The sequence below is a fragment of the Ovis aries genome, chromosome 3 (genome assembly GCF_016772045.2).
Source record: "Ovis aries strain OAR_USU_Benz2616 breed Rambouillet chromosome 3, ARS-UI_Ramb_v3.0, whole genome shotgun sequence".
NCBI classification, from domain to species: Eukaryota; Metazoa; Chordata; class Mammalia; order Artiodactyla; family Bovidae; genus Ovis; species Ovis aries.
This window is the reverse complement of record NC_056056.1, coordinates 80,830,940-80,850,875: the sequence shown is the minus strand read 5'-3', so window position 1 is coordinate 80,850,875 and position 19,936 is coordinate 80,830,940. Positions and strand designations below refer to the sequence as shown.

The 19,936-nt window shown below is 40.7% G+C and overlaps 1 protein-coding gene across 4 annotated transcripts in view; it reads right to left on the bottom strand.

Moving 5' to 3' along the window:
* THADA (THADA armadillo repeat containing) overlaps positions 1 to 19,936 on the bottom strand; it is a 327,908-nt gene that overhangs the window by 130,546 nt on the left and 177,426 nt on the right. The gene's annotated exons all lie outside the window — the stretch shown is intronic.

The following is a 19,936-nucleotide window of genomic DNA, read 5'->3' as shown; positions in this document are numbered from 1 at the left end:
TATTATCTTACTATTTGTTCTTTCATATGAACTTACTGTCATGTGAAAAAATATTTTTAATTAAAATTTTTATTTGTAATGTATTAAACCTATGGTTGTTTTGTTTGGCCATACCATGGAGCTTGTGGACCTTAGATCAACCAGGGATCAAACCTGGGACCCTGGCAGTGAGTGCTGAATCCTAATCAATGAAACACCAGGGAATTCCCTAAGCCCATGTTTAAATTTGGAGAAAACTGACATCTCTATACTATGCAATATCCTTAGGGAAAACCCAAGAGAATCAATGGAAGACATATTATGAAGGATTTTCACAAATGATATTATTACAAACGACAGTTAGGTGACTGAGCATGGTGTAATATATAACTTAGGAGTACAGGCCCTGAGACTCTGGATCTGCCACTTTCTAGCAGTGCAACCTTGGGCAAGTTAACTTCTCTGAGCTTTGGGGTTTCATATAGTACAAAACAGTACTCACTTTCTAGGACTGTAATGAAGATTTAATGAATAAATATATTTAAGTGCATAAAATGGTGCTTGACAAAAAGTAAGTATAATGTAAGTGATGACTAACAGTATAATTAGCATAATTCACCAAAAGTGAATATATATAGAAACCAATCACCTTCAAGAGTAAAAACAAGTCAAAAGATAAAGCATGAGAAAAGGATTCATGACGACAGTAGTAAGAAGTATAAAAAGAGAAATATATAATCTACATGAAGAAAGCTTTAATATACAATGCCATTGAGGAATGGAGAAGAGAAATGAATGGAAAGGCATACGGTGTTCTTGAGGAGGTCAACAGCATAAAAAAAGATGTTAGGCATGGTTAATAATTTAACACATAAAGTTAATGCAATTCCAATAAAAATGTCAATAGAATGGAGGATGGGAAAACCAAACAATTGATTTCAAGTTCACAGGGTACTGAAAAAGAACAGTAATGAAGGGGAATTAGTCTACCAAATTGTAGAACATATTACAAAGTTCTTGTGAGCAACTGGTGTATAAACAGACAAACCACTCAATGTAGCAGACTAAAAACCTAGAAAATAAGAGCATCTGAATACTGAAATTTAGTGTATGATAGAACGGTAACATTTCTGTCAGGAGTGATAAAATGTACTTTTCAATAAATGAGTTTGGGACCAAAAAAATCATGCAATAGCTGTCCATTAATTTATTTTTTAATTCCTGTTAATAAGGTTCAATAATCTTTGTAACAGTATTTTAAAATTTATAATAAAAATAATAAATGACAGTTATCACTTATTAAAAAATTATACTATGATAGCCACTATATTGGGAAATTGTACATACAACATCTTTACTCTTTATATCAACCTTTCAAATTATGTGTTATCATTAGTTTGTAGATGTCCAAGCTTCTGAACTGTGGTGTTGGAGAAGACTCTTGAGAGTCCCTTGGACTGCAAGGAGATCCAACCAGTCCATTCTGAAGGAGATTAGCCCTGGGATTTCTTTGGAAGGAATGATGCTAAAACTGAAACTCCAGTACTTTGGCAACCTCATGCGAAGAACTGACTCATTGGAAAAGACTCTGATGCTGGGAGGGATTAGGGGCAGGAGGAGAAGAGGACGACAGAGGATGAGATGGCTGGATGGCATCACTGACTCGACGGATGTGAGTCTGAGTGAACTCCGGGAGTTGGTGATGGACAGGGAGGCCTGGTGTGCTGCGATTCATGGGGTCGCAAAGCGTCAGACACGACTGAGCGACTGAACTGAACTGAACTGAAGCTTCATTTTATGATTTAAGTGATTTGCCCCAAGTTAAATACCCTCAAAGTGGAAACAGTACATCAAGCATAGATCCCAAACCTCTTTCCATATACCATCCCTCCACCCATAAAATAACACAGGTTTCAAAGAAACTCTAAGCACGAAGCAATTAAAACTGTGGGATATTATTCAATTTCTCATACTATAATGGAAAAGAATAGAAAAAAGAATTAGATCTATATGTATAAATGTATAATTGAATCACTTTGCTGTACAGCAGAAATTAATATAACTTTGTAAATCAACTGTACTTCAATAAAAAAGAGAAAAAAAACTGCAAGATTATAAATTGTGCGGAATGAAGTGACTACAATAAAACATAGTATCTTCTCTTTATGCTTTTTCAGTTTTAAAACGGTAATGCTGGGGTCTTATTTCCACTCTGTCAGGAGAGCCTGGCATCTCAGCCACTGAATAATAGTCGAGGTGAATCCACCTTATACCTAATTCTTTCCAAACAGAAGAGAGTTAAAGTGAAGCTGCAGTGAGCTTCAACACAACTTGACACTGAGGAAAACTTTGTGACTGTTTTCATTTTCTACATACAAGGTCCCAGTGTGGGAAACCGAAAATCTGTATGCCAGAAGAATAAAACACGGGTTATTTTGACTTCCCTCTGCTGGGCAATAAGCCTCTTGAACTTCTATTTTTGGAAATGGAGGTATCCCTTTAATCCTGTTACAGAACTGCTGATGGTGGTAAGACGGCAGAGGAAAATCGGCACAGGGCCTGTACCAGCAGCCTCCAAGAGCAGGAATAAAATAGGCAAAAGCATTTTGCTAGAGAATTTTGTGAAACTGGTGTCAGTGTTCACAACTCAACACAAGAAACAGCACCCGAGTGCAAACCATTTCAGACTCAAGGAGGCCCCTGAAGTCCGATCAACACTGAGAAACTCCCAGAGCCACAGCACGGTTAACATTGTTCTTGTAGAGAACAGAAATAGCCCTTCTCTACGTCTGTCCTTTCCAAGAATTCTACACGTGACCAGCAGTACTGTCTTCTACTTTATTTGGTGTGTATTAAGATACAGTTCAGAAAGTGCAAGCCTTCTGTTTAGACTGTCAGGTAGAAAGACACTGTTGCTACGCTTCTGAAGAAAGAGCTGCTTCTTCTTTTAAAGACCCTTTGGATGATTTTTTTTTTTTCCTACCAGCAGCTGAGACAAATGAGCTGGCATTTACTTTTAACGAAAAGCACCTTCTCTCCAAACATGGCCTCCATTTGGTTCAATTCATTTTCAAAGTTCTCTTGATTCTAAAGCTGAAAGTACACAGAACAAATGCCCCTCCTCCTGAAATGAATCTAGTGTTAGGGATTTACCGGGATGTTCCCAGACAATGAGAAAGAGCCATATTCTAAACACTCAGCCTCAGTTACTGAAGGTCACTTGTTAAATGGATGAAAACTAATTCTATTCCACTTAGAAGCAAAATAACAAACACCTGCTTGGGGTCAACAGTGAGGACTCTTGTTACTTTCCAGATCAAGGCCCAAATGCAGCACTTGGATGAAGTCAGGTGTCAGTAATTATTGACATTCAGAAGAGCCTTTCAGAGGCTCTGGCAATCTGAACATATACAGCATGCTTACCTCTACCCACCACTGCTCGATGAGAAAGAAAATCTGGTCTTCTAAGTGAGAGGATGAGAAAGCAGACGTACTAGAGTAAGTTTTAGATGAAACCAAAAGTTGCAAAAACAGCACACAAAGCTTCTGTATATCCCTCTCCCAGCTTCCCCACTGCTACACCTTCCACACTATGATTCATCCTCACAACTAAGAAAACAATTGGCACATTATGTTAACTTTACACACTTTATTCAGACGTCACTAGTTTTTACCTTTTGTCCTCTGTTTCCTATCCAGGTACCAGGGTATACTGTCCAGGCTCTTCTGGTCTGTGACAGTTGTTTTTGATGACAACAGTTTTAAGGAGTACTGGTCAGACATTTTGTAAAAAGTCCCTTGATTTGGGTTTGTCTGGGTTTTTTTTTTTTTTTTTTAATTGGACTAGGATTATGGGTTTTGGGAGGAAGACCACACAGGTGACATGCCATTCTCATCATATAACAAGGGTACATACTATCACACACTAGCAACATGACTTATCACTGTTGATATTAGGCTGGATCACATAACGGGGTGGTGTTGGCCAGCTTTCTCCACCGTGGAGTTATTCTCCTCTCTGTCTCTCTGCATGCTCTGTACAAGCAAGTCACTGCATGCAGCCCACACTCCAGGGATGAGGGGAGGGAAGGTAAGCTTCACCTTCTGATGGAGGCACTGGCAGGTAACTACATAAATTATTTGGAATCCTTCTGTACCTCTTATCTATTTGTTCAATCATTTATTTATTCACATCAGTATGGGTAGGTGGCAGTAGGTTACAAGCCCACTGCAACATCCTGGAAAAGGCTTACTTGGACTAGCACTTCTAACTGTGATGAGCATACACGTCTAACTGGGGCTCTTGGGAAAATGCAGATGTGGTTTAGCAGGTCTGGGGTGGCTCAGGATTGTGCATTTTGGATCAGCCCCAGGCAGTGCTGACGCTTTTGGCCTGGCCTTACACTCTGAGTGACAAGGCTTTCGAGATGGTGCCTGACTCTTTTAGGAAGGAGTGCTGCTTCTGCTCCACGGTGACCCACCCCATCTCTGAAAGGCCAAGCAAGGAAGCAAAAGGGAAATGTTTTCAATCCTCAGATCTAGTCTCTGGAATATAAACCCTGAGGTCAACTTTTTGGTGTTGCTTTTGCTTTTGCTTTAAATTAATCTGTAGATGGCTTTAGGCGCACCACCGCCGCCACTCCTGGCCCAACCTCACACACACACACACACACAGGCTACCTCCAATGACCAAACTCATTGTGATGGAGGTGGTGGTGATATCCAAGATTTAACTTCTGGAATGGGGAGGTAGCTGGGAATTGTGTATCTCTATTCACTCTGTACTCTCCTTCAGGAGGGAGAAAGAATGGAAACAACAAAGAAGAAAAAGTGAGGACAAAGGAAGATTACCAAAGTTAACTTATACACCGATCCAGAGCAGATGAAGTAATGACCTTGAAGACATCAATGCAAAACAACACGGCCCGCCTCCTTCTTTTTGGCTGTGCCATCCTGCACGTGGGATCTTGGTTCCCCGACCAGGGATTGAACCCACGCCCCCTGCAATGGAAGTGTGGAGTCTTAACCACCGGACTGCCAGAAGTCCCCCTCCTTCTTCAGGGAGGCCGAGGAGGTCCTGAGGAGGAGAGGGCTACAAGAGCAGCAGACCTGCTACCGCTTAGAGATTACGGGCTGCAGGGCGCTGATACTGATCTTCAGAAACCTACCACATCATTTTGAGTTGGCGGGTTATAGATTGTACTGTATCTCCATCTCATTATGAGAAAATGGACTCAAATTTCCATCATTTTAATTCTAAATGCATACATACACATGTGAGTGTACGCTCAATCATAAATTTTCATAAAAACAACTGCCCTATAACTGTGCTCTAAAGAAACATTTGAAAATCAAACCTGATGACTAAATTTTCTCTCAGGCTGATCAATGAATACCACTTTTCAGAATAAAAGAAGCAGTTTGTTAACTGGACTAGTAAATGTCTCACATACTTAAAAAAATTATAAAACAGGAAACTACAACTGTATTTTAGAAACAACATGTCCTGTAATTCAAGAAGAAAGGAAAGGCATAATGTTCCTTTGCTATAAACTGACTTAAACTCGTAAGTAAAACCTGTCTTACCATCTACATGAAATAGATACTTTTAAAAGGCTTAAATAGTGAATAAAGGGGAAAAATGTCAAATAGCACATTTGAGATGTTAATTATACTGATCTCTTTGAAGTGTAACAAAAGTGATGGAATTTTCTGGCACTTATAAACTCTTCCAAGTCATAATTAAAAAAAAAAACATTAAACCCATTTTATATAAAAAATAACTCCAAACAATTTTAGTTCCCTTTTGGGAAATATGGTTCTCAGGTAGTTAACGAAAAACTTACCCTTCACCTGAATTTCACTTTGCTAAGATTAAAAAGGCATCCCAAGTAGGAGAATGACTAAGATCCTAGGGAAGAGAGAGGCCTACCTCTTCAACATGAATGCAGGTCAAATATTAAAACATATGACACCTGTGCATACCTAACAACTGCCCCAGAGTGCCATTAATTTAAGTATGTAACACACGTTCCCTTTATTAATAAGAAAAGAAAGTGGAGGATGGAGCAGAAAGGCAACAGTCTACCTTCATTTAGTAAAAAAATTAAAAAAAACAAAAAAACAAAAAAACGGACCATCTGGAATGTGGAGATTGAGACTTGCTAGGAATCCCCAACAGTATCCTGCACTCAAGAGGGAGGTGGGAGGGGGGTTCAGGATGGGGAACACATGTACACCCGTGGTGGATTCATGTTGATGTATGGCAAAACCAACACAATATTGCAAAGTAGTTAGCCTCCAATTAAAATAAATAAATTTATATCTTGAAAAACAACAAAAAAAGAGTGATCATGAAACTCATTGCACACCGAGGAGAGCACAACCAATGCAGTTTTAGAATAGAATAAGGGAAAAGAGCCCCTTATTGCCCTGAAGCACATCCATGCCCCTCCCCAGCCCTCTTCTGGAGACCATTAGAGTCACTGATCTGACCATTAGATCACTCTGCTTTATCTCATTTTTTCACAGCTATCCCCAGAAAACTATCTGTTTCTCCATTTTACAGAATCCGGAATGAAGGTTAACGGATCTAAGTTGACAGCTGAGCTGGCATTTGAACCCAGATAGTCTTACTCCAGGGCCTTCCCTCCCCTCTCAACTACTGTTACACTGAGACAGAACTGTTAACTGGGAGGAGCAACACAGATGATGCGCAAGGGCAAAGATGAAACCTAACGGTCTGAGAGCGAAGGTTAAATAAAGTATGAGATAGGGGGTGGGAGGAGGGAGTCCAGGGCGGTCAAGCGTGTCAGAAAGGTCAGCACTGCTCTAGGAGCTAGATGCATACATCATTCTATTGAATAAACGCATTATTATCTGAGGGTCTAATGGAACACAAGAATAAAGATGGCAAAGAAGAAAGACATTTGTATCAACCATTGTACGCCAACAAATTGGTCAACAGGGTCAATCCCTAAAAACATGTATAAGAACCTACAAGATTGAATCAGAAAAAAACAAAACCTGAACAGACCAATAAAGAATAAGGAAACCGAATAAACAATAGTTAAAAAAATAAAACCTCCCAACAAAGAAATTCCAGGACACTGGTGAATTTTATGAAACATTTAAAGACTTAAATCAATCATTCACAAACTCTTCCCAAAAATTTGAAGAGGAAGGAACACTCCCAAATTCATTTTACGAGATCAGCTTACCCTGATTATCAAAGCCAGGTAAGAATACTACAAGAAAACAAAACCAAAACAAAAAAACTACAGGCCAATATCCCTGATCAACACAAATGCAAAAATACCAGTAAACCAAATTCAACAGCACACTGAAAAATCATATACCATAATCAAGTAGAATTCATTTCTGAGATACAAGGATGGGTCAACAATATGCAGTATAATAAATGTCACATATCACATTAACAGAAGAGAATATAAAAATCAGAGGATCATCTTCCAGATATAGAAAACACTTTGGCAAAATTCAACATCTGCTCGCAATAAAAACTCTCAACAGACTGGGTATACAAAGGAATGAACCTCAACATAAATAAAGCCCAAACACAACAAGCCTACATCATACTCAATAATGGAAGGCTGAAAGCTTTTTCCTCTAAGACTGGGGCCAAGACAAGAGTGCCCACTCTCAGGGCTCTTATTCAACATAGGAATATGCAAAAACAAAGATGAAGCTAATGATACAGATCTTGTACTGCAAGTCCTAGCCAGAGAAAGCAGGCAAGAAAAGGAAATAAAAGGCATCTGAATTGGAAAAGTAAAATTATCTCTGTTTGCACATGACATAGTCTTATATATAGAAAATTCAGAACTCCACCAAAAGAAAACCTGTTAGAACCAATAAATGTACTCAGTCAAGTTGGAAGATACAAAATCAACATACAAAACGAGCTGTACTTTTATCCACTAGCAATGAATTATCTGAAAAAGAAACAATCTCACTTACAGTAGCATGAAAAACAAAATACTCAGAATAAATTTGATCAAGGAGATAAAAGATCTATACACTGAAAACTCTATAAAACACTGGTGAAAAAAATCAAAGACACAAATAAATGGAAAGATATCTCAAGGACCTAACAGAAGCAGAAGAGATTAAGAAGTAACAAGAATACAAAGAAGAAATATACAAGAAAAGTCTTAATGACCCAGATAACCATGATGGCATGGTCACTCACCTAGAGCTGGACATCCTGGAGTGTGAACTCAAGCGAGCCTTCGGAAATATTTCTACAAACAAAGCTAATGGAGGTGGTGGAATTCCAGCAGAACTACTTAAAATCCTAAAAGATGATAGTGTTAAATTGCTGCACTCAATATATCAGCAAACTTGGGAAACTCAGCAGTGACCACAGGACTGGAAAAAGTCAGTTTTTATTCCAATCCCAAAGAAAGGCAACGCCAAAGAATGTTCCAACTATCATGCAATTGTGGTCATTTTACATACTAGCAAGGTTATGCTCAAAACCCTTCAGGCCTGGCTTCAGCAGTACATGAACTGTGAACTTCCAGATATACAAGCTGGGTTTTGAAGAGGCAGAGGAACCAGAGATCAAATTGCCAACATTTGTTGGATCATGGAGAAAGCAAGGGAGTTTCATAAAAACATCTATTTCTGCTTCATTGACTATGCTAAAGCCTTTGTCTGTGAGGAGAACAATAAACTGTGGAAAACAGACTGGAGTACAAGATCAACTTACCTATCTCCTGAGAAACTTGTATGCAGGTCAAGAAGCAACAGTTAAAACCAGACATGGAACAACTGACTAGTTCAAAATTGGGAAGAGTATAACAAGGCTGGATATTGTCACCCTGCTTATTTAATTTGTATGCAGCGTACATCATGTGAAATGCTCTTCAAAATCCAGCTTGTACATCTGTAAGTTCTCAGTTCATGTACTGCTGAAGCCTAGCTTGAAGGATTTTGAGCATAACCTCACTAGCATGTAAAATGAGCACAATTGCATGGTAGCTGGGACATTCTTTGGCATTGCCTTTCTTTGGGATTAGAATAAAAACTGACTTTTTCCAGTCCTGTGGTCACTGGGCTGGATGAATCACAAGCTGGAATCAAGGTTCCAGGAAAAACATCAACAACCTCAGATAGGTAGATGACACCACTCGAATGGCAGAAAGTAAAGAGGAACTAAAGAATCTCTCGATGAGAGTGAAAGAGGAGGAGGGAAAAGCTGGCTTGAAACTCAACATTTAAAAAAGTAAGATTATGGTATCCAGTCCAATCACTTCATTGCAAATAGCTGGGGAAAAAGTGAAAGCAGTGACAGATTTTATTTTCTTAGGCTTCAAAATCACTGTGGATGGTGACTTTAGTCATGAAATTAAAAGACACTTGCTCCTTGGAAGGAAAGCTATGACAAACCTAGACACTAGAAATGTGTCTTTTTAATACACTTTTTAATACACTAGACAGTGTATTAAGAAGCAGTGACATCAGTTTGCTGACAAAGGTCCATACAGTCAAAGCTATGATTTTTCCAGTAGTCACATATGGATGTGAGAGTTGGACCATAAAAAATGCTGAGCATCAAAGAATTGATGCTTTCAAAGTGTGGTGCTGGAGAAGACTCTTGAGAGTCCCTTGGACAGGAAGGAGATCAAACAAGTCAATCCTCAAGGAAATCTACTCTAGATATTCATTAGAAGGACTGTTGCTGAAGCTGAAGCTCCAATACTTTGGCCACCTGATGCAAAGAGCTGACTCACTGGAAAAGAGCCTGATGCTGGGAAAGATTGAAGGCAAAGGAGAAGCAGAGGAGAAGCAAAAGGGCAGCAGAGGATGAGATGGTTAGACAAAATTAATAATGTGTTAGTTTTCTTACCATTTTATAACTTTGCTTTCAAAGAATTACATTATCATATGGTATACCTTTCTCTCTAGTTATTAGAGAAACAAGAGTATCAACCTATTATCACTGGTGAGCAGTTTTTTAAAAAGTGTAATGTTTTTGACATTGTCTTATGAATATGACTTTAATGCTGTAGGTCATAATAGTTCTATTCATAATGTACAGGGTAGACTACCACGAAGAAATGGTCACATTGCTGTTTCTGTGATATCAATGCATGAATCATTATACCTGTAAATAAATATGAATTTCTTTTTCATACTATCTTTTCATTTTTGATGCCTAGTGTTAGTGTTTTGTATCATATAATATTGATGTAGGTATTGATAGAAGATTCATTTTGTAAACAGACTATGCACACTTAATGGTATTGACAAAGTACAGTAATTACAAAGATAGATTTTCTCTTCCTTATGATTTCTTAGTAATGTTTCCTTTTCTCTAGCTTATAATCATAAGAAAATAGTATATAATACATCTATAAATATGTCACTTGACTGTGTTATCATTAAGGCTTCCAGTCAACAGTAGGCTATTAAGTAAGTCAAAAGCTATTTGTGGGGCTTCCCTGGTGGTTGAGTGGTTCAGAATCTGCCTGCCAGTGCAGGAGACACGGGTTCAATCCCTGGTCCAGGAAGATCCCACGTGCCACCAGGCAACTAAGCCCGTGTGCCGCAACTACTGAGCCTGTGCCCTAGGGCCTGGGGGTGGGGTTGCGGCTCCTGAGCCCATGCGCTGCAGCCACTGAAGCCCACGCGCCCTAGAGCCTCTGCTCTGCAACAAGAGAAGCCTCCGCAACGAGCAGCCCGACACTGCCATGAAGAGGAGCCCCCACTCGCCGCAACTAGAAAAAGCCTTACGAGCAATGAAGACCCAGCAATCCTAAAAGTTATGTATGGGCTTCCCACTGAACGCTGTCAGCACCCCACTGTTGTTCAAGAGTCAACTGTACAGAGAAATATAAGCATGTCACGAACAGTAACATGGTTTAAAACAGGAAGATTTTTATTGCTTATTTAAACTTTCTCTTAGGCCCGGGACTGATTTTACTGTAGCCCTCTAAGACGCCTGTCACATTGTCTGGCTATTCTCAACCACAGCTCTTCTGAAGAGCCAACTGAAATGCATTGGGTGCTCTAAATAAACTCCACGGCTATGCAACAAGTACATGTGTTCTGTAAGCTCAAAAATGCTTCCCTCATAGAAACAACGAGGTGTTCCTTTTGTCTGTTAGATTGGCAGAACCAAAACCAAACAGCAAATAATACTGTCTTCATGAGATGGAGGCCCACCAAACGAACTGAATCACCTAACAGGACTGATATTTATAGGAACTCTGGGAAATGACAGGAGCTTCCTAGAGTGCCCACAGTGTGGTGTTTTGTTGTGCTCTGTTCTTGAAATACATCCAGAATTATCTTCTGTCAAAAAAAAAAACCTCAAACAATAAGGCTGGAAGGGGATGGAAAGTGTGTCTTCCAAGATGAAAAACGAACTCGGAAAAGCGCTAGATTAATCTGTCTAGGAGGACCCTGCATTTCCCTTTCCCGTTATGAACGTCAAATCTCCGCCGTCAAATGGTAAAAGACTCCGTTGTCTGGCACAGCGTGGCAGTGCTCCTTTCCTTGGGTTTCTGATGGGGCCTGGGGGAGGCGGTGTAATTCAAAACAAAACAGGTGCAAGGAAAAACAACCTGATAGGCAGGAACTCAGCCCTTGAAAATCAGAACTAATTTGAGTTCTTATCGTCTTCAGTGTGATCTACAGGAAGGCACAGAATGCTGACTGAGCTGATGAACGTCTTTGTGAAGCATGCTAACACATAAAGTCAAAATTGCTGAAAATAGACTTCTTTCTCTCTTACGCACACACTCAAGTATCAATAGAGATTATTACATTACTATTTCAACACACAACATTAATTTTTCTAAAGCCCGGTTTTTTGTAGCTCAAAATCCTTTACTCACCATCTGCATCAGTGGTCCTCACATTTTTTGGATCATAAACCCCTAACCCAGTGGTGGTCATCGTGGTGGCAGCCGCAGCACCAAAAAGTAATAATAACCAGCAGGCACTGACCACTTACTATGTGCTGGAGACCTCGGAATGCATGACCCATGTATTAAGTTCGTTCATTTAACCTCACAGGCAAACTGGGAGGTAGTTTTATCTGCCCATTTACAGAGGAATGAGTAGAGGCACAGAAATCAACTCGCTGGAAACAGCACAGATAGCAAGCAGCAGAGCAGGGACCCAGCTGGAGGTAAGCTGGCCCCGAAGCCTCTGCTCTTCCTCACCGCATAGAATGCCCTCTCTGAGCACACGCGCCTGGCTTCTGCAGACTTACTCAGAAATTATATAGGGCCTCATTAATACATTGTGTATGTGATACACCTGGTATAAATAGTAGTTAAAAAGAAGACAGACAAGAAACAACATACTAACATGCTCCTACACACACTTTACTGCCTGACACACCACGCTGTAAAGGCTAGGCATACCATGGCTCCCCAGAGCACTCCGAGACCTGACTTGTCTCCTCACTTCCTCTGCAAAAAGCTTCTGCATTGCCCTCCTCTGTGCCTTGGCTCTCACCAAGCCCCTTGTCTCCACCACAGAAAACTAATTGAAAGGTTCTTCCCAAGCCTCTTTGAGCTCTCCTCTCAGACATGCGTTCTTGACCACCTGCCTAGAACAGCGTGTCTCTGGGTAGTCTGCGGTGTGGATGGCTTGTTTTCCATGGCAGCTCACAAGCTTCTTGAGGGCAGAAAACATGTCATATATTAACTTTTCTTTGTATTCTCCAGAGAACCTAGCTGAGTGTTATGCACTTAATAACCACACAATAGGACTTCCCTCACGGTCCAGTGGTTAAGACTCTGTACTCCCACTGAGGGGCATGGCTTCAATCTCTGGTCAGGGGAACTAAGATCCTGCATGCCATGCCACATCGCCCAGAGAGAAACAAACAAATCTTTCCCCAAACCCAAACAAACAAAAACCCCTACGCAACAGCTATCTGCTAAATAAGAGAATAAACAGACTCTCTCCACAGTTACTCCCTATCTCTAAGGCCCAGCCACAGACAGTTCGGGTAAGGATCATTCTAGAGTGCGAGGAGGCAATGTGATACTTTCAGATTTGCCTAAGCTCACAGGAACCAAGACAGACTGTGATTCTGTAGGGAAAGGACTTCAAACAGTCCCCCGTAACCTGCACATACAGCATGGGGACCTTACAAAGCATGCAAGCTTCTATGTAACGACATCTCTCTGGCCTGCATATCCACCAGTGCCCACTCTACAGGCACTTCCCATGATTACAAGTGAAGTGAAGCAAAGTCAAAGTCGCTCAGTCATGTCCAACTCTTTTCAATCCCGTGGACTGTAGTCCATGGAATTCTCCAGGCCAGCATACTGGAGTGGGCAGCCTTTCCCTTCTCCAAGGGATCTTCAGTCTTGAACATATACACGTGTAACCAACCCAATTTCTGGAGAAAAGACGTTTATTCTTTATTTTAAAAAATAATAACATTATCCTTTGTCTCTTGGTGGGATTTGCTCAAGACTTACCTTTTCAAAATGCCTCTTTGCCTACCAATTCCTGATTCTCCTTAGCCTACTTGCTCCTTTTGTCTACAGCAGTGATTACTTCTTAATAAATGACATACCTATTTATTATACTTTATACAATAAATTAGAGTAAGTTTTCTTATAATACCATTTATTATTGCCTGTCTCCCTGCTTCTAGAATGTACACTCTTTGAGAGCTGTGATCCTTGAAGCCAAGGTCTGTCTCTTTTGTTCTCTGATGTAGTCTAAGCACCTAGAGCAGTGCTCAATCAACAGCTGAATGAACAAATAGATGGTGTCAACTTCCACTTTACCCCACACCTTGAAAGCCCTGGAGAGAGTTACTCTAGCCCCAAAATGTTTTTTCCCTCTTCCAGAGAAGTTGCTTTAACTCCCAGCTACATTTTGGCCATTTATCCTTGCATAACTAGTCAAATTCATAACCTCTATTACTCTGTTTTCTCATCACTGTGATGGGATTAATATCCTTCATTCAGAAGAGCCGCCATAGATCCTCAATACATACACCCCCTCCCAAATATACACACACACACCCACTCTCTCAACAACTGGCATCTCTATACATGTGCATATGTATGTGTGTGGGTTATATCCACATACACACTTACGTACTATGCTCTTTTCTACCATTGCTTCCCCATCTCTGATTCCAAACAGTACAACAGCCAGGGTATATAGCAGCTGAAAAATCTCTGAACTCTACACACCCCTGACTGACATACTGTCAGGACAGAGCGCTGGAAAACCGCAGCCCGACCCTGGTGAGTGACGGTCACAGCGTGCTACCGTCAGTGTTCCAGACCTGGCTGCTAGAAGCTGTCTCCCACACCTGGAACAGGCTCCCTAAATAACACACATTAAATAAAAGCCTTTCGATATTCATAAGGAAGGGATTAATTCATCTTCAAGAGAAGCATTTTAATTAAAAATGACTTTTCTGGGCTTATATCCAGATAGAAATATATTGCCAAAAGGTAAGATTTAACAAGGTCTAGTTTGTTTGTTTGTTCGAACTTAAGGGCCCAGGGCTTCCCAATCCTTTTCACATCAAGGCACTTGCAGAATATAACCTTTTGTTGGCACTTGGGGATAAAGAGATGCTGCAGGTGACTTCCTGGAGCCTCCAGCCCCTGGAGGCCTCACTCAGACTCCCTGGGTGCTGAAGGAGTCAGTAAAGACTTAACACACGTACAGCCATGTGAAGCTCTGCCTTAGTGTTTCTTGGACTGGGGACCTAGCAATTTAGATTTTTCTCCTTTCACAGGAACACAAGTACTCAGAAAGAATGAGTAAATCTGGCCACTAGTGACAAGAGTGAGCCTTTCTTCATGACTCATTCCAGAAAAAAAAGCACACTGACCAGCCGTCCATTTATAACTTACAACATCAGCATAATTTCATCTTTTGTTTTTGATTTTCCATTCTGAAATTCTATTTTCTGTGTAGAAAATAAACAACGGAGACAGGCCAAGCTTAGGTCACCAAGTGGAATCTGTCAAGGAATGTTTCATCTCTGGACAGCTCGAGAGAATTTCTACTTTATGTTTCACGATTTTGCACTTTTAAGAAATACGAGAAAGATGTTAAAATTCTTCAGGCATAAGGTGCTGTATTATATGGTCACATTTTGAAAACATGGAATTGATCATTCTTCCAAATTCTACTTACTCATGGGTTTTGGTGTAACGATAATAGTAAAAACTCTTTTTTTTCCCCTAAAACCATTTATTTCCTTATTCAGAAAACCCCAACAGAATTTATACTTAAGGCCACCTCCATTACTGACTTTTTATTTGTTTCCACTGCTTCTCTTTACAGCAGAGAATAAAGGGTGGTTGGTCTTATTCCTCTTTCCTGAACTGTGATTCCTTCAAACTACTAGCGGACCAAAGCGGCCCGTCATTCTTTCTTTCTTGGTGTTCTGCTTTTCTTTTCCACAAAGGTAACACCAAGATCCACCTCTGTTTCTGTCTTCGTGCTGTCTCTCCCAGCCCAGCACCCCTACACCCACCCCCATAAAGATGTGAACTCTGGCCCTAACACAGAGTCTATCAGGGTTTTACAGACCAAGGCAGAAATCCCTTAGCTTCAGTCTCCTTTTAAGACTGATGCCTTCATCTTCTGCCGTATCTTTGTTTCTGTTATTCATACGCCCCCTGGTCCCTGACGGTTTAACTGGCTCACTTGGCTTCTAGCCCACAGCTCCCCACACTGGGAGGTAAAAGGCAAACTCATGATTTCACTGAGCCTAGAACAGGGCAGGCATTCCACAGTGAACTGAATTCAATCTTGACCCCTTTTACATGGTCCCAGCAGCTCCCAGGCCTAGGACCTATACGGTTGCCCAAGTTTGAGAGGCTTTGTTACACCCTCAAGGAAGACAGAGGTTTGGCAACTGTGAACTTGGCTATGACCTAGGTCCTGAGAATTCTGTATTTCCAGGTTAGGAGTATTAAATGGGAGACCAAAGAGAAATGATGATAAAGAGATGAGCAGAGGGAAGAAAGGACAGTAAGCACTTTGAAAGGGCTTTTACCGGTTGTAGCTTTGCAGGATCTCACTGGCATCCTTTGTCCCTCTATATAATATGGACGGACTTCTTTGTTTCCAGTGTTGTAGTATATCAAATTAGCCTTAAGCAGACTAATTGAGTGATAAGGGATTAAAAACAGAGCAAAGATAGATTCTTGATTTGGTTTCCCTAGGCATAAAAAGTCATTATTCACATAACTATCAGGGAGGCAGCAAGTTCTAAACACAAGAGGCGCGTAGGCTTTAATGTCTTCTCTGTACCCTGATTATCTCTGTGACTTTATCTCAAGTCACTTTCCCAGGCTCACCTCAATATCCTCATCAGAAACACAGAGAATGGTGTGTGTGTGTGTGTGTGTGTGTGTGTGTGTGTGTGTGTGATATAGTGTGTGGGCCTAGCCCATCCCTGGTGTGTGTGTGTGTGTGGCCCATCCCTGGTTAATATTTCATGTCAACCCAAGGATACAGCAATCCTACTTAGCTCTGCAACTAGAAAGTAGGATCTTTTAAACCCAGAATTCTCAAAGTGCAGAAATCAAGGCTCCAAATTTAGGGAGCTGAAATAAAAGAATTGAAGTGTTCAACAGATTCTGCTGGTAAAGATAGAGACAATGTAATACCAGGAAAGGGACATGTAGAATTGTGGAGATTATTTGGATTAACTGAAGAAAAACAGAATGTCTTTGCCTAGAACATACATATAAATGCAAAAGTGGTTTTTCTGCTTTAATAGCAGCTGAATTTCCTCAACTGTCCACTTCAGCTTACCCAAATAAAAGAGCTTAATTAAAGAAAGAGCAAGGATTACCTTTTATATGTCTATACCATAGGAAAAATAACAGAAATGGGCAGGAAATGAAAAAACTTTAGAATTCAGTCTTTGACTTCAAATAGTATATATTTCCTTATGAAACAACCAAAGGTGAGTTAAGTACCCAAGAACCAGAATAAATCTTTCCTCAGGATTGCTGGCCAAACTCTTCCTCCATCCAAGAGAGCTTTGTGAACTCCAACACGATTTCTTGGGAGTGATAAGTAACCTAGCAATAATGTCAAGTCCCCAACATGAAGAATTCTGGCAACAGGAACAGATGTTTAATTCTACTTAAAAGACAGGGCAGCCCTGCCAGTGCTGTTCCCAAATGAGGTAATGTCCATGGCTCTTATCTAGTCTTTATTGAGATTTAATGTCATTTACCACTGGCTCTAGTGAACCTGCAGGATAATCTCACCTTTTCTGACATGTGTTACTTACATCCATTTCAATATGGCAATTACGAGCCTCTGGTTTTTAAAATGATTAAGGAACAAATCCCACATGTTCTTTCCTTTTTTCCATGTCCTATAATTTGAGTCTTTCTTCCACAGTTCCCCAAAATTCAGAGCTCAGCATATTTCTTGTTTGCAGGGTATACTACAGAGATAACTCTGAGGTTTAATATATTTATGTAAACATTTTTCAAAGATGTCAAAATTTATAATTCAAGAAAATGATCTGTGAAAGAATTTGTTTTCTGATTACAAAATGATTTCCTGCTTTTGAAAAAAATAACAACTTTCTATTTACTTAGCTGGCTCTGAAAGTCCCATGGAGATGACTATTCCTTTCAAGCCCTAATATCGCTTTTCCAGGTGCAGGTCTTTTACTGATTTCAAAGGTAGCTTTATGCAGAGAAGGAATCTATATGCTACAGAAGGGAATAAGGAAGAGAGCCCTCCCCATCTTAACCCCTCCTGCTTCCCCCACAAAGAACAACAGAGCGAAACAGAACTATTGCAACAGATGAGACACCCGAATAGACATGACAAAAGGATTTTCACATGCCTTTGACTTCCTTTTTTCAACCAGGGTATAAGCCAATCTTGGTAAAGACAGGAATCTGTTTGACAAACACAAACACAATACTGAGCACCCAACACCCATATAGTTGTTGTTTTTTCCAACAAGCCATTCATTTCCCTAACACTCAGGAACAAGAGCAATAGCCACAAGCACCCCAGTGTTAGAGGGTTTTGACTTTCCCACAGCGTTTCACATATTATGTAGCCGAAGAAGTAACTTTGAGAACAGCAAAGGCAGCCCAGAGACAAAGTAAAAGACTGTATGTTGTTGCTGGACAGACTGGTAGAACGCAAGCCAGACCCTTTTGAGGTGAGTATGGGGAATGAGGCTGGGAGGCCCATTTGTACCGCTGATGGAAGAGCAAAGAAACAATGTCAGTCTCACTGCTTCTAAGTTTGGCCAAGAGTAGCTCTTCAGTAAAGACAACTGGATGCCCCCCGACAATCGGAACCTTCCTTCTAGCTCAGCTGCATCCCCTATGCATCTCTGAAAAGCCTGTTCTGCATGACTCATTACTACAGACTCCCTTCAAAGAAACAGCAGAGTCTGACAGAACTGTGTGGGCCTCAGGGTACCATCTTTATAACCAAGATAATGACCCCCTACCCCTCTCCATCACAGGGATACAGTGAGGACCAAGGGAGATGAGTGCTTAGGAGTTTGTACTAAAGAAACCACCAACAATCCATAATGCACATAACAGAGGCCAGAGCATCTGGTCTGGGACACTTGGGAGTTGCACCATCTTTTCAGGAGATTTGTAAGATTAAACTATTTTCAAAATGACACTGAGACATTACTTTCCTCTTTCATTCTTATTCTCTCCCAAGTGTACAGTGGAGTCTGCCAGAGGCTACAAGGTGTGTGATGATGTCATCCCTCTAATGACTACGGAATGTGTGCTCATGAGTTCCTGTGTTTTATTTTCTATTTTAGTTTCTAATTAAATATCGATAGACAAAAGCCACTTGGGATGCTCAGAAACTTTCAAGAGGGTGAGGAGATCTTGAGACCAGTTTGAGACCCGCCACCCTAGAAGTTTTGTCCCACCCAACCCTGCAGTTCCCAGGTGGGCTGACTCTCAGCCAGTCTGAGTCTTTCTAAATGCTGTTCCCTCTGAAGGGTGGATATCCTTCTCCCCTTCCCTTGGCTACTTTCCACTCTCTTCTTGGATGTCATTTTCTCTGGGAAGCCTTTCCTGACATCCCCAGGACCAACCTGGTGGCACTAAGCACACTCATTTTCTGGTCTGCTTTTAATAAATGTATTTATTTAGTTTCGGCTGCACTGGGACTTCGTGGCTGCAAAGGGCTTTCTCTTTGTTGCAGTGAGCAGGTTTCTCACTGCAGTGGCTTCTCTTGCTGTGAGCACAGGCTCCAAGGCGCATGGGCCCAGCTGCCCCATGGCATGTGGGATCTTCCTAGACCAGGGATCGAACTCATGTCCCCTGCACTGGCAAGCATATTCTTAACCACTGGACTACCAGGGAAGTCCTCTTTTTTAGTGTCCTCAACTCCTTCAACACAAGAACTTGGTCTTTATTTTGACTTTGACACAGTAGTATAAAGAAGTCACTCAACAAATAAATACTTGTTGAATATATACAACAAACAAGGACGAAAGGCAAAAACCAGGTTTCTTTTACATTCTTGACTAGACAGAATTAGCAACTAAAAACATCAGTTTTCATTTTAGCACAGATTTATTAAAACTAAGAATAATAATAATATTTATGTATCTTTCTATGGACCAAGTACTATTATAAGCACCTTATATGCATTAATTCATTTATTCTTCACAGAAATCCCTAAGAGGTATATACTACTATTATTATCCTTGGTTCAAAAGAGAAGACACAGATGTATAGGTACTGAGTGGTGGATCTGAAATCGACACCCACACAAGACTGGATCCAGAGTTGCAGGCTTTAACCACTCTACACACTGCCTGCAATGTCAGCAGTGTGGATTGCAGGCTTAGAACATATATTTGGATCTCAAGGCCATCTCTCAAATCTGTTCACAGATCAGAAGCATGACCTGATATTTAAATCCCATCCCAGCCCCACTCCACACTGGCCATATGAAC